The sequence below is a fragment of the Tiliqua scincoides genome, chromosome 2 (genome assembly GCF_035046505.1).
Source record: "Tiliqua scincoides isolate rTilSci1 chromosome 2, rTilSci1.hap2, whole genome shotgun sequence".
NCBI classification, from domain to species: Eukaryota; Metazoa; Chordata; class Lepidosauria; order Squamata; family Scincidae; genus Tiliqua; species Tiliqua scincoides.
In genome coordinates this window covers 241,515,184-241,528,741 of record NC_089822.1, presented here as the reverse complement: position 1 = coordinate 241,528,741, position 13,558 = coordinate 241,515,184, and the positions used below count along the sequence as shown (strand labels likewise).

The following is a 13,558-nucleotide window of genomic DNA, read 5'->3' as shown; positions in this document are numbered from 1 at the left end:
CATTCTGTGAGCGGCAATCCTAACCGTTCTGAAAGCCATTTCTGCCCAACGTTGCACATACGCAACAGGTACCAAATGTGTACACCTGTGGCTGGGCATAAATGGGTTAAACAGTACTTCTGGTTTTTGTCAAAAACCTTAAGTACTGTTTAAGAGCGCTCTAGAAGCCTCAGAAGGCTTTCAGAGCTGCTAGGAACACTACAAGAGGCTCTGTGCAGCTTAGGTAAGTATCTGGGGGGGGCGACATGTTGCAGTCCTGTACCCCAGGGCAGCACAGGGGCCTGGTCCAAAACTGATGCCAGATGCAAGGGAGTGGCAACAGGATACAGGTGTCTTGTCTTGTGTGGTTCCAGAGACATCTAGTAGGCCACTGTGAGAAGCTAGACATAAGTCAGCAACTGTTACCCTGCACATACCCAATCCCGTCTGATCTTGGAAGCTAAGCAGGGTCAGGCCTGGTTAGTACTTGGATGGGAGACCGCCAGGGAATACCAGGTGCTGTAGGCTTATACCATAGTCTTTCGAGACTGAAGATTGCCAACCAACCATGAAGCTAGACTAGGCACTTGGCCTCTCCCAGCAGGGCTACTCTTATGCTCTTAAGTTTCCAATATATCCTCATACAGTATGCATCCCCACATCCACTCTGTGACGTATGTTGAGTGACTTGCCCAAGTGCACCAGTGAACTTTGTGACAGTCAAGTGCTTGAAACCTCATTAAATTCAATGGGTGAGTTGCAGCACAAGTCTAATTCTTACTCAAAGTAAATCCAGCTTGATTTAAATGAGACTTGCTTCCGGGTTGTATATTTTTATAATGCGCCCTAACTAAGCGTATACCTACTATTATTCATTAAGAATATTTATATACCATTTTTCAATAACAAGTAGTTCACAAAGCAGTTTACATAGCAAAATAAATCAATATATGGTTGGGTTAATGCACTCTGCCCGCTCTGGTTAATGCACTCCAGCTGAAATATTGGGATTTCAAACTGTTTGATTTGGACTAAATCCTATCCACTATAAATAGTTTTAGGGTTCTGAGATTTTTACCAGGAACATTTCAATAACTTATGTGCATTTTCGCTCCTTTTCTTGGAAATCCAAGTTTCTATTGACTTTTAATGACAAGAATTTAATAAGAATTCAATAAGACTGCTTTTGTATTTTTTTGCTCCATGCCTGTGGTTATGAAGCACATAAAGCAAAAATCAAACACCACAGGGTTGGCAACCCCAGAATCACCCCATGAGCTAACCAACCCCAACCCTTTTACTTTCATTTTATTTCTTTCTTGGCTGTTTGAAGCCATGGGACAACATCCAGAGCTACTTGCTCCAGAGGACGAAAAAGTATGGATGCTACCTAGAGAGTCCTATTCAAGAGAGCACTATTCAGACATTAAATGTTGTTCCCACAGCTCTCCTTTGGGTAGGGCAACTGGGGTGGCTGCCCTGGACCCCATGCTTTCATGACCAATATATGGTCAAAATATAGGGGGCTCTTGCATTGGCTGAATTGCCCACACCTGTAGGGAAAGCTCTGGTTGTACCCAGGTACAGCATCCACAAGAGAATACTCTTAAAACCCTGTGCTGATGTGCTTACAAACCCTCTCCACTTTCAATTATCATGGAAACCAGAAGTGCATTTCTAAGGCATCCAGGAGGCTTTCTGACACCTGGGAAAGCCACACACCACCTCCTGGAGGTGTTCTGGCTCAGGCCAGGCCTCAGACCACCTCCTGGACACAAGTGATGGCTCCCACCCACTGATTCAATTATCCACAGCTTTTGGTATCAGTGGCGGGAGGGCAGTCCAGTGGCACAGATCCAAGTAGTCCAGAGCTGCACCAGGCTGCCCGGGACATGGGATAGGATCCAGCACAAGTGCCAGATGCTGGTAGTATCCCCACTAACCTGCAGTTTGCCCATGGGCCCACCCCTCACCCCTCACCTGCCCACCTGCCTCACCTGCCCATGGGCCCACCCCTCACCCCAGACCTCCACACTGGCCTGACTTGTCAGCGCAGGCTGACCTGTGTGCCCAATGTCCACTGGCTTGGGCCAGCTCCCTCCTCCAGAGTCATTGCAGAAAAGCCTTATGGCACTTTTGCAACACTCTTTGACCATCGCAAGAGACTTGCACGGGCCAAAGGTGCCCTCTGGATTGTGCCCTAATTTTTTTTTTTAATGGAATGGCTATTCTTTGACACTGGGTGAAGAACTCTGAAGGGATAGAAGTCAGAGTGAAGGGTAGCCATGTTCAGCTGATGAGGGCATACTGATGAAATTGTGGGAAAAGCTTCACCTGACAAATTTCCCCTTGTTAAAGAGACAGAAGGCCTGCAAGACAGAACTTGGAAAATCTAATCTGTGCTTGAGAAAGCCTAAATGGATGCAAAGATGCATCAGAGGTTGGTCAGCTTGGGCTGAAAACTCCGGTCCATTGCAGTGCCTATCTTGCCCTGCTGACCCGTGAACCTTCAGGACTAATGGTGGTGGTAGAGCCCTCTATACACTGTCATCAACCCAGTGTTGGCACTGAATGAATGGATGTCTGTGTGTGTATATGAAACTCAAGTTATGATGATATAACTGAGCTGACAGTAAAGTCACGCTTGGGTACAAAAAGCACTTGAGTTTAATTGCAAACTATGCATGTAAGCCTATCAACCATGAATAGTATATGTGCATTTAAATGACCAGATTTCCCTGCATTAGATATTAAATGTTGCTGTTTCCTTGTTTAGGAAACCCTAACTCACCTGGCTTGAAGAAATGTGTAATTAGTTTGCATACATCTACATATAAAAAGGGTGGCAAACTACTTTTGTAGTTAACATTTATCTCTGTATGTTAATTATCATCTTTTTGTTTTGCACTCCTAGTTGCTTTCATGGGATCAATTCCCACTCCCTGCTTAAACCATAACCATGCTTGAAAAGGCAGGGGAAGAGAAAAAATTCATTTTTCTATATTTTAGACATCTCAATTATGAGTATGGTAGGATGATGGCAGAAAGGGAAAGTGCTGTTTGAGAGCCCAATCCTATGCATGTCTACTCAGAAGTAAGTCCCATTAGAGTCAATGGGGCTTACTCACAGGAACGTGTGGATAGCAATGGGCTGTAAGGCAGCAATCCTTTCCATACTTTCCTGAGAGTAAGCTCCATTAACTATAATGGGACTTACTTTTGAGTAGACAGGCATAGGCTTGGGCTCGGAAAGAAGGAATGGAAATGGAAGCACAGGGTTCGTATTCTGCATTAAGTAACTTCAGGAAAGAGCAGGTTTACAGGATCATTCTTGAGTGTAGTCAAGAGAGAGTGGGGTGTGGAGTCCCCGGAGCTGCTTTTGAAACGTTTTCAAAGGGGGGGGGGTTAGACTCAGCAGAAGGCAAACTGAGAACTGTGTCAAAAGACTCACGTTAATGTCTAGGGCTGAGTTTCCCAAGGGCTGCCTGGAAGACATAGCTCATGTTACTTCAGAGTTTCAATCATATGCAGATATACCTTGAGGAAAGTTCTACTGAACACAGTAGGGCTTACTTATGAGTAGGCATGAATATGGTAACAGTCTAAGGCAGTTATTTTCAACCTTTTTCATCTCACAGCACACTGACAAGGTACTAAAATGGTCAAGGCACATCAGCAGGTTTTGGACAATTGACAAGGCACACCATGCTGCCAGTGGGGGGGCTCACATCTCCCATTGGCCCTATTAATAAATGACCTTTCCCCAAATTCCAGTGGCACACCAGTGTGCCACGGCACAGTGGTTGAAAATGGCTGGTCTAAGGGCCCAATCCTATCCAATTTTTCAGTGCTGGTGCAGCCATGTCAATGGGGCATGCACTGCATCTTGCAATTGGGGGGTAATCACAGAGGTCTCCTCAAGGTATGGGGACGTTTGTACCCTTACATCAGGGCTGCATTGCAGCTGCACCGGTGCTGGAAAGTTGGATAGGATTGGGGCCCTAAGGCCCCAATCCTATCCCCACCATTTTACGTGATTCAGTAGTGCCAGCAGAGCTGCATCCTATGGTGGGAAGAGGCATCAGACTGCCTGGGAGATGTAAGTAAAAATAAAAAGTAAATTTAAATAAAGGAGACCCATTGGAGGCTACCTGGTCTCCAGTGGGTCTCCTTGGACCTACACCAGCTATTTTGCTGACATGTGTCTGAGGAGCCTCAGGGGTGAATCCAGGCAGGGAAAGAGGGCTAGGATCCTGTTGCCACCAAGATCCATCCCCAAACTGCCCCTGCCTGGCCTGCTCCCCACCCCGATCTTCCCATCCCACCCCCTTACCTCCGCTGGTGCAACTTGGGTGGCCACTGGTACACATGTGAGGCTTTGACCATTTATGTTTTGCAGTCCCACAGTTCACAACTGCAGCGTGCCTCTTGCGGCACCACACCCATTCTTTTGGCAGTAGATTAGGAGATCTGCCCATCATATGCACCCAATAGGACTGGACTGCCTTGTACTTTTTATATCTGGAATATATTTAAATTCCATCTCTCAGTTTTCATACATCTGCTGTAAGCTATGATAACTCACTCCAAGAGTTTGGAATGAAATAAACTAGACCTTTAAATGAAGGACAATAAATTTTAAAGTAGAAATAAGTGTCAGAAGAACACTCTAATGAACATGTGTGTGTGTGTGTGTGTGTGTGTGTGTGTGTATAACTTAGTGGGATGTGGCTGTGGGGAGCATGGTCATGGAGAGTTCCTGTACTTCAAAATTTACCACCACAACACTGATCTGTTAACAATATCTCATGCCGCTTATAATGATTTACCTTTATGAAGATATTTGTTCATAATGGCAGCTTTTACTCACTGCAAATCAGTTTCACCAGCTGACAGCCCAATCCCGAACCCAGCGGCATGGCCCCGCACTGCTGAGAACAGTCTCAAATGCACCGCAACTCACGTTCACAGGGCTCACCGCCGAGCTAGCACCTGTGCTAGCTCAGTGCCGACTGGTGCTGGGCTAGCGCGGGGTGGTGGCGGAGGTTCCGCAGCCCAGCAGTGGATGACACTGCTGGGCTGTGGAACAGCAAACGGGGGCGGGGACGGGGGCATTCCGGGGAGAGGGGAGGCCAGTGTGATTCTGGGAAGGGGTGTGCCAGGGGGTGGGTGGGAGGAAGATTCGCAGAGCTCTGCTCCACATAATCCTAGGCGCCCATGATGGCTGCGTGCCTTACACGAGCGCCTTTACATTAGCGCCTTTACATTATGGGGCTGCCTCCTTTACCCGGGGAAAGGGGACGAATGTCCCCTACTCCCAAGGTGCCTCCTGTGGTAGCGCATTTCAGCGGCAGCCCTCAAGGTGCCGCAGAGTTGGGGCTCCCCGGGCAGCTCAGGATTGGGCTGCCCGTTAGGATTGGACTCTGAATCATTGTAAATTGGTCTACCTTTTGACATGCATGAAAATGTAAGTCTAGAGCAGGGGTGTCCAAACTTTTTGGCAGGAGGGCCACATCATCTCTCTGACACTGTGTCAGGGGCTGGGAAAAAAATTAATTTACATTTCAAATTTACATAAATGAATATATATATTAGAGATGGAACCTATATGAATGAATGAAGGTGTTGCAATAGCTCAAGACCTATAAAAGGCCTTGCACAAAGAAAGGCTGGCCTTTCCTTCACTGCCACTGCTGCATCACAGACGTGAAACTGCAAGCAGTGGAGGGACCCCTCATCCCACAGCTCACACGAGAGGTCGAACACTCGCTCTTATCCTGAGAGCAGTTGCATTGGGCCAGCACAAGCTTCAGTAAATCTCCAGAGGACCAGAGGCTCATCGGAGAATGGGGGCTCCCCGTGGGCTGGACTGGGAGTCCCTGAAGGCTGCAAATGGCCCCTGGGCCAGGGTTGGGGCACCCCTGATCAAGACAAATGATCAGAGCTAGATTATAATCTTTGTCCAGATTATTCCATATTCAGCTCTTGGAAGGCACCCCAATTCTTAAAATACTTTGGGTACGCAGTTTACCACTTATGAAGTGGCAGCTTACCATGGTGTACATGTGCTGTCTGACAAACCGGTAATTCATACTGTCCTGCCAAGAGATATCTTCACATGATTTTCCCCACCCATGTGCACTGAATGTGAGGAGGGGGGGATTAAGACTTGCCTGCTGGCCCCATTCCAACATGTGTGCAGCATTAGTATGAAAAGCTGTATGCATAGAAGCTGTATTTGTTACTTCCATTAACATACATTGAACACAAAAGAATAATTACCTTACCATAACCGATTGTTGCAGTCCTGTGTGTTTGGCCATTAGTCAAGAAATAACCTAGAATAAATCATTCTATAATGGCAACACTCTGTGGAACAAAAGGATTTAAAAGTGCTTAATGCTAACTATGTAGATTGTACGAGCAATTTTTTATATTTGATAATTGCTCCTGCCACTTCAAGTTGTATATTAAAAATCTACAATATACTCTTAGAGCAGTACTTTAAAATCCATTAAAAAATAAGAACAGTTTTATTTATGCTAATTTGGTTTTATTCCATTTATGTAATTCTAAGCTGAGTGTGTCAGGTAGTTATAAAAAACACTGTTCCCCTTATCGCATAGGCATATGAAAGGCACAGGCTAGCATGACTGCACTCATATTCTTTCTTGCTTGGGATTTTAAGGTTACTCCGTCCTTGAAGGCTTAGAGCAAGTAATTTCATTAAGAAACAAAATGTTCAAATATTAAAAAGAAATTAAATATTAAAGATGTTTTTTCAGAGTAAGGAAAACAAGTGAGTCACTGAAAGAATGCTTGGCTCATCCACAGCTGAAAATATATGCAATAATAAAGATTTTATATTACTATCAGTAAGATCCTATGTTGAAGCTATGCTCACTGGACAGGACTGAATCACTACTGTGTCCCTTGTGTTGATGGATCAAAATGGTGCAGGGGAAAAGACAGTGGAATTCTACCAGCAGAGTGTTACCCTTCTGTGGGCTGTGCAGGTGGGATATTGTGGGTATTTGTGAAGCACAGCCACACAAATACTCACTCACTCACTCACTCACCCTTAAGCTCAGTCTTTCAGTGGACTTTACCTTCCTTGAAACACACACACACACACACACACACACACACACACACACACACACACCACCCTCCAGAAATAAGTTTTAAAAACTCACCTTTTCTTCCTCCACTCAGAACTAGAGAGCTCAATGACATGTCTGCTGAGCTGCCTCACAACCCAATCCTGAGCTCCCCAGTGTGTGGGGTGCCACGACACCAAAAATGGCTGCTGTGGCATCCTAGGTACTCTGGGCAGCCACCAGTGGCTCCTCAGGGGAAGGGAAATTTTGTCCCCTTCCCCAGATAAGGGAAGAAGCCCCACAATGGGGCTACTCAATTCTGCAGCAGCTCTTTAGCTGGCGCAGAATCAAGGAGTCCCGTGTCAGGGTGAGCCGCCAAGTGGTGGACCACAGGCCCAGCGCCAGAGCTGGCCCAGCGCGAGCTTCCACTGGGCTAGCTCCAGCACTGGGCCCACAGTAAGGCTTACAAATATGCTTTAGAGCATGTTTGCCACAGTGTGCGCCAGCGGAAAGCCTGTGTGCTGGGCTCAGGATCGAGCCCTTAGAGAGGGCAAGCTTTGTGCAAGCTCCCTGCTTTTTTCATGACTTTCTTAAGAAGAGAACTCTGCCTGCTGCCTCCCCAGGGTTTGCTGCTGCAGGCATCCTGCCTTTTTTTTTTTCATTGGAAGCCAGGCATGATTGCTGTCTAACCTGCTGAGGCAGCTCTTCCGGCTGCCTCCCCAGCAATTGCGGAAGCAAGCACCCTGCCTGTTTGTCTTTGGAAGCCAGCCATGATTGCAGCTAATCGTAATGTCTCTGTGTGTGCTGCCTAACTCACTGACTGTGCTGGAGAAGAAGAAATTATTGTTTTAATTGTTTTTATCTTATACATATGTTTTGGCATTGTTTTACCTGTAAGCCGCCTTGAGTGCCCTTAGCTGGATAGAAAGGTGAGGTATGTATGTATGTATGTATGTATGTATGTATGTATGTATGTATGTATGTATGTATGTATGTAGAAAGAAAGAAAGAAAGAAAGAAAGAAAGAAAGAAAGAAAGAAAGAAAGAAAGAAAGAAAGAAAGAAAGAAAAAGAAACATTTTTCATTATTTGTTGGGTCCAGTGAGGCCTTGCCTTCCCAACTTGCACATCACTGTTGAAGGTGTAGGAGGCACACTGACTTAGCATCTTCTGCTCACTTAAAGATTGGTCCTGCTCCCCACTATGACATAACAGCCCATCCTATTCTGCATCACCTTTTCCAAGTGACAGCTACCAGCTGCTATTGCTGCCAGAGAACATTCCAGAACCTGAGAATGGAGATGCCTTTGGTACTCTGTCGAAGAGGTACCGCCCTCATCCCAGCTGAGATTGTGCTCTGTTGTCCATCACTCAGTCCACTCTACCACACCAGTTCAACAAACAAGCAGAGCTCAATGTTTTTTTTAATGCCCGTGGGAACTACTTCTGTATGGCATGCTGTGAGCACTTTGAGTGTGTGTTTTAGAATAGTTTTTTATTCTACAATATAATCTTTACTCCATTTGGCCTCTTTTATTCCTCGAGCCATTTAATTACTTCCATTATGAGGTCCCTTGGAGACAGAAGTGTTCTCATTTAGGCAAACTGCCGTAAACTTATCTGTGCCAATGGGACCGAGCAAGTTATAAATCGAATAAATAATATGGAAAATGTTCCCACTGGAGTCAGTGAAAAGTCTAAGATGACTCCCCCCTCCTTGTTTTACCCCCTCCAAAGCTGCTTTAGAGGACTGAGTTCTGAATAATTCAGTAGCCCATTCCTCAGCAAGGGAACACAGCCTAAATATCAAGGCATGTAGCATGGGACTGCATACTCTGCCTTCACGGCTACAGAGAGATTGGCACCAGGGAGTTGCTGGGGGTGTGGCTTGCACTGGGTGACACACATAAGAGGGGTGACATCATTGTTGGCCAAAAATGTTAAAATCTTAACAATGTTAAAATCTTGGTATTTTCAAATAATACTATCATTCGATGTGTAATTTCATGCTGTGTGCAATGACACAAACCACACTGAAATATATTCAATCAAAAGTTATAGCCAAAAAACTAGAGGGGTGGGGCAATGGTGCATCACCACACCCACCCAGGGCCTATGAGAGGAATTTTGTCAAGTCCCTTCCCAGAGGAGGAGGGGGGCAAAATAAGGCACGGGGAAGGTGCCGACAGCCACAATAGTCTTTGGAGCCCAGGTCTACTAGGCTACTTGATGCAGAGCCCAGGGATCATGCAGCACCGGCAGCTAGATAAAGTGATATGGGAAACCAAACACATTCCTAAGTTTCTCTCAAATCTTTGAAATACAGAAAATGGATTGCAGAAAATTAGCATCATTGTGTTTAGGCTCACACTAGAATGGACCAAAATGAACTTCTGCAGCTGCAGCAGCAGTAGCCCCACACCTGGGTCACTGAGCATCTATGCACTCCTTCATGGTTATGGGATCCACAAGCCAAAGAGCTACTGTGGCAGGCCAGTTTCCTCCCAGATTTGACACTGTGGATCATGGAGGCATTCCTGAGCCCAGTGCGTATGGCGTGCAGCAGCAAGTGACACTGCATGTGCGGGGCTGTGCCTGAGCATCAGGCGCAGACAGTGAGTTCAGGTGAGACAGGAAAATGTCAGATCTCAGGAAATTTCGGAGCCCCTCCTTTGGCTCCTGGGCCCCCTTTCTGACCCTGGGCCTGGGTACAAATTACCCCCTTTACCCCCCTCTCCTAGGCCCTGCACCCAACACCTGGGATGTTGCCCTGCCCATTGTGTAGAAGGAGGTCCATCACGGGGGTGACATGCTGGCCCCTCGCACTGGGTGATGCACACCCTAGTAACAAACAACACCACTGATGGATACACAAATGGGAACTGTAGGAATCGGGAATCTTGGTGAAAGGTCTTCTATTTTTCTCTTCTATTTGTGTTTTGATGAATGCAGGGACAGGCTTGTGCATATGTGCTAGGTGTCTACTAAGGTGCTAGGGTGTCTACTAAGGGTGCTAGGGTGCTAGGTGTCTACTAAGAAAGCATAGTCTTAATGTGATTAGAACTGATGGTAAGAGGTCAAGAGGAAGGTGACACTTTTGATCAGAACAATCACCCCCTTGTCCCTCTTTATCAGGCTGGCTTGGTTAGAGCTTCACCAGCACCAAAGAAAATTCCATGGGCAACTGCACCTTGCTTGCACGGAAAATTGGATCCTGCAACAAAAGCCTTTCCAGGAGCTTCCCGACAGCCTTGCCATGGCAAGCCTTGCCATTTATTTCACGTATAGTCAAATTGATAACCCTCCACCGTTTTCCCCCTTTGAGCGCTTGTGATGTGAGGGAGTGTTTATTTTGGTCTTATTGCCTTATTCCCTTTCTCTATTGTGGTTCAATTATCCTCACAATAAAAGTTTGTTGTTTGCAGCTTCTCTTGCCTCGCTCTTCATTCCCAGCCAAACCAATTGGCCACTGCACAGGATCCCAGCACATAAAATGGTTTTCCCCATGCGTGCATGTTAACATGTGTTTGAAAGCACACCAGGTTTAATAAAAAAAAAAGGCACATTGCAGTGCCATGAGCAGATGTGAAAGCGGTATTATTTTCTGTTTGTGTGAAGTCCGTTAGAAGGCAAACTTAAGGTTTTCCTTCAAAATTATGTAAGTTTAAAAAAAGGAGAGAAGGGCGGCTGGATTTGAAATTGCCTCCCACAGTGAAAGGAGGAGGAACAAAACAACCCAGAGTTGTACACTGCTTTGAGGACTGGAAAAAACAGCATCAAAATCTTTTATATAAATATTTTTTTACTTTCAGCCTTGATTTCAAGCCTGCCTGAAATTCTGGTGGGGCACCAGGTTACTAGAAGGAAGTGTTATTAGTCCTTCAAGACCTTGTCACAGCGGTGCCTGGCTGTCACTGTTGTTTTGACTGCAGTTACTGTGCTTTTTACTTTCCAGTGGAAGTGCACTACAATAATACAACTACTGTACAGTGTAGCACTGGCACTGCAGGACTAAGAATAGCCTGCCAATCAAATAGCAACTTTGCCAAAAGGATAAGCGTGTATATACCAATAGCTAATACCATTAAAAAAACCAAAACAACGACAACAACAACAAAAAACCCTCTCTTGTCCTTGGTGCAATCTCCAACTAATTTTCCAACTAGCAAATAATTTTCCTGGATACTACTTGAAGAAGGGGTTGAATGATGGGCCAGTGTCTCAGCTTTCACCCCTCAAAGTCTCCTGATGCCAAGTCCTTTTTTTTGACAGATACAGAATTTTCCCTACATCCCCTTAGCATCTCCTCTACTGGGGAAGATGTGTGTGTCCTCATCATTTAACAGAAAATGTGTGAAATTCTCATACAAAAACACTGATTATTAGTATCACTGAATACAAATTTGAAACTAATTTGAATACGTAGCGATAAACTTGCACTTCCAATCTAATTATAGCAGACTTACCAGTGGCCTCACTAAGGTTTACATCACCCAGTGCGGGAGACCAGTGTCACCCCCACGACGAATCTGCTCCCATGCAGTGGGCGGGGAAACACATTTTCTGTTAAATGCCCAGGGTGGTGGGTCTGGTGATGCACTATTGCCCCACCGCCGCTGGTTTTTTGGCTATAATTTTGATAGAATAGAGATATTTCAATGTGGTTTTTTTCATTGCATTCTGCATGAAATTATGCATTGAATGATATATAACATGATGGTATTATTTGAAAATACCAAGATTTAAAAATTCCGGCCAGTTGCTGTGTCAACTCCCCCGTGTGCGTCACCTGGTGCAGCCAGTATCCCCTAGCAATGCCACTGAGACCAAAAAATGGAAAAGGGGGAAAAGAGTTTCTTTAAAACCAGTTGCTCGATGTTTTACACGATTTGTGTAACCTCTCTGTATGTATTATATAGGCAAAAATGTTTGTTAGTCTAGTTACTATCTACTACCACTACCACTACCACCACCACCATGATTATATCAAAAGCGCAGAACAATTAACAATGATTTAATGATAGTGGGCCAACATCAGTCTTGTAAATCATCTTCCCCTTCATTTTCTTAAGTCTTAGGCTTTGATCTGGTGTAATATAAACCATGCTATTTTCTTTGCTTAGCACACACAAAAGTCCCTCTAGAATTGGGAGCACTATTTCAGTTTTGATAATTCAGAACATTACTCTGACAATTCTGGCAGGAATACCAGTGTTACCATGCTTTCAATAAACAATTCTCACATTCACCTTGGAAAATAATATTTTCTACATTGACTTATGGTGGGGGTGTGTATATATTAAAGGCTGTAGTCCTACCCACATGTACCTGAGAGTAAGCTCCATTAACTATAATGGGACTTCTGAGTAGACATGCATACGATTGGGCCCTCAGTATGTGTACATGAGTAAAAAGACCCTTTCTACAGGAGTGAGAGGTTCTTTTAAAGTATAATTTGACTGTGTCAAATCTCCTCTGAAAAGTTCAGCACCTTCTGAAAGTTTAAGGCAAGGATCTCCAAACTTTTTGGCCAGAGGGCTGCATCAAATATCCAGTGTGGTGTGGAGGGCCAGAAAATATATATAATATATATATTTATTTATTTAAATATATATAATTTAAATAAATAAATTAGAGATTGAACTTAGGTGAGTGAATAAATGAATGAATGGGCTCATTCATTCAACCTCTCTGGCCCTCAGAACACCCTCCAGACACTATCAGAGCACAGTTCTGGTCATGTTCAGTTGAGTGGGCCAGAGGATTTCAGGGGACAAGAGGTTGGCCGTGGGCTGGAAAGAGGCTTGCTGCGGGCCACATCTGGCCCCCGGGCAGGGGTTTGGAGACCCCTGGTTTAAGGTATTTATTTTCCTGGATACCTGATGTTTATGTGTTATGCTTGCTCTTAAAAAAACAAGGACTTTCTCTTTAAGATGATCCATTCTCCCCAAGGCTATTCAAAAGCTTATTGAAACCCACATGAGCTATCAAACTGTTTAGTTCTGCAGCACTTAAAATAATCTTAAAGGGTGGTGGAAGATGACTCTGCATATCAAAAAAGATGTGGTAATGTTGCCAGTTTTTAATTAGCTGGCTCAAAACATGAGCCTGTTCACCTTATAATGCTCATCAGTTACCTAGCTACTTTCTCCCCAGATTATCTCTGATTCTGAATTTAAGCCAATCAACTACTACCTTCTCTGGTACCTTGACAAATGTCATGGCAAAGAACCAGAAACAAGCATAGCCCATCCATGAGTCTGTGTTGCCACTGGACTTGTCCCCCAATTCCCATGGGGGGAGGATTTCCACATCTTGCGGGGTTGGATTGCACATTTCTATCCAAGAATGGAGGCCAAATGCTTTCCAGAGGTGGCTTTTAGCGTACCATACTTTATTTGGAGAATAGCCCAAAGGATACACCCAAAGTTTGCAACCCCAATCAACTTGCCTCTGGATCCAGGTGGTTAACCTCATCCC

At 44.9% G+C, this 13,558-nt stretch overlaps 1 pseudogene; it reads left to right on the top strand.

Moving 5' to 3' along the window:
• The first annotated feature begins 390 nt into the window (after positions 1-390).
• LOC136643133 (5S ribosomal RNA) lies at positions 391-507 on the top strand (annotated as a pseudogene).
• Positions 508-13,558: the final 13,051 nt, after the last annotated feature.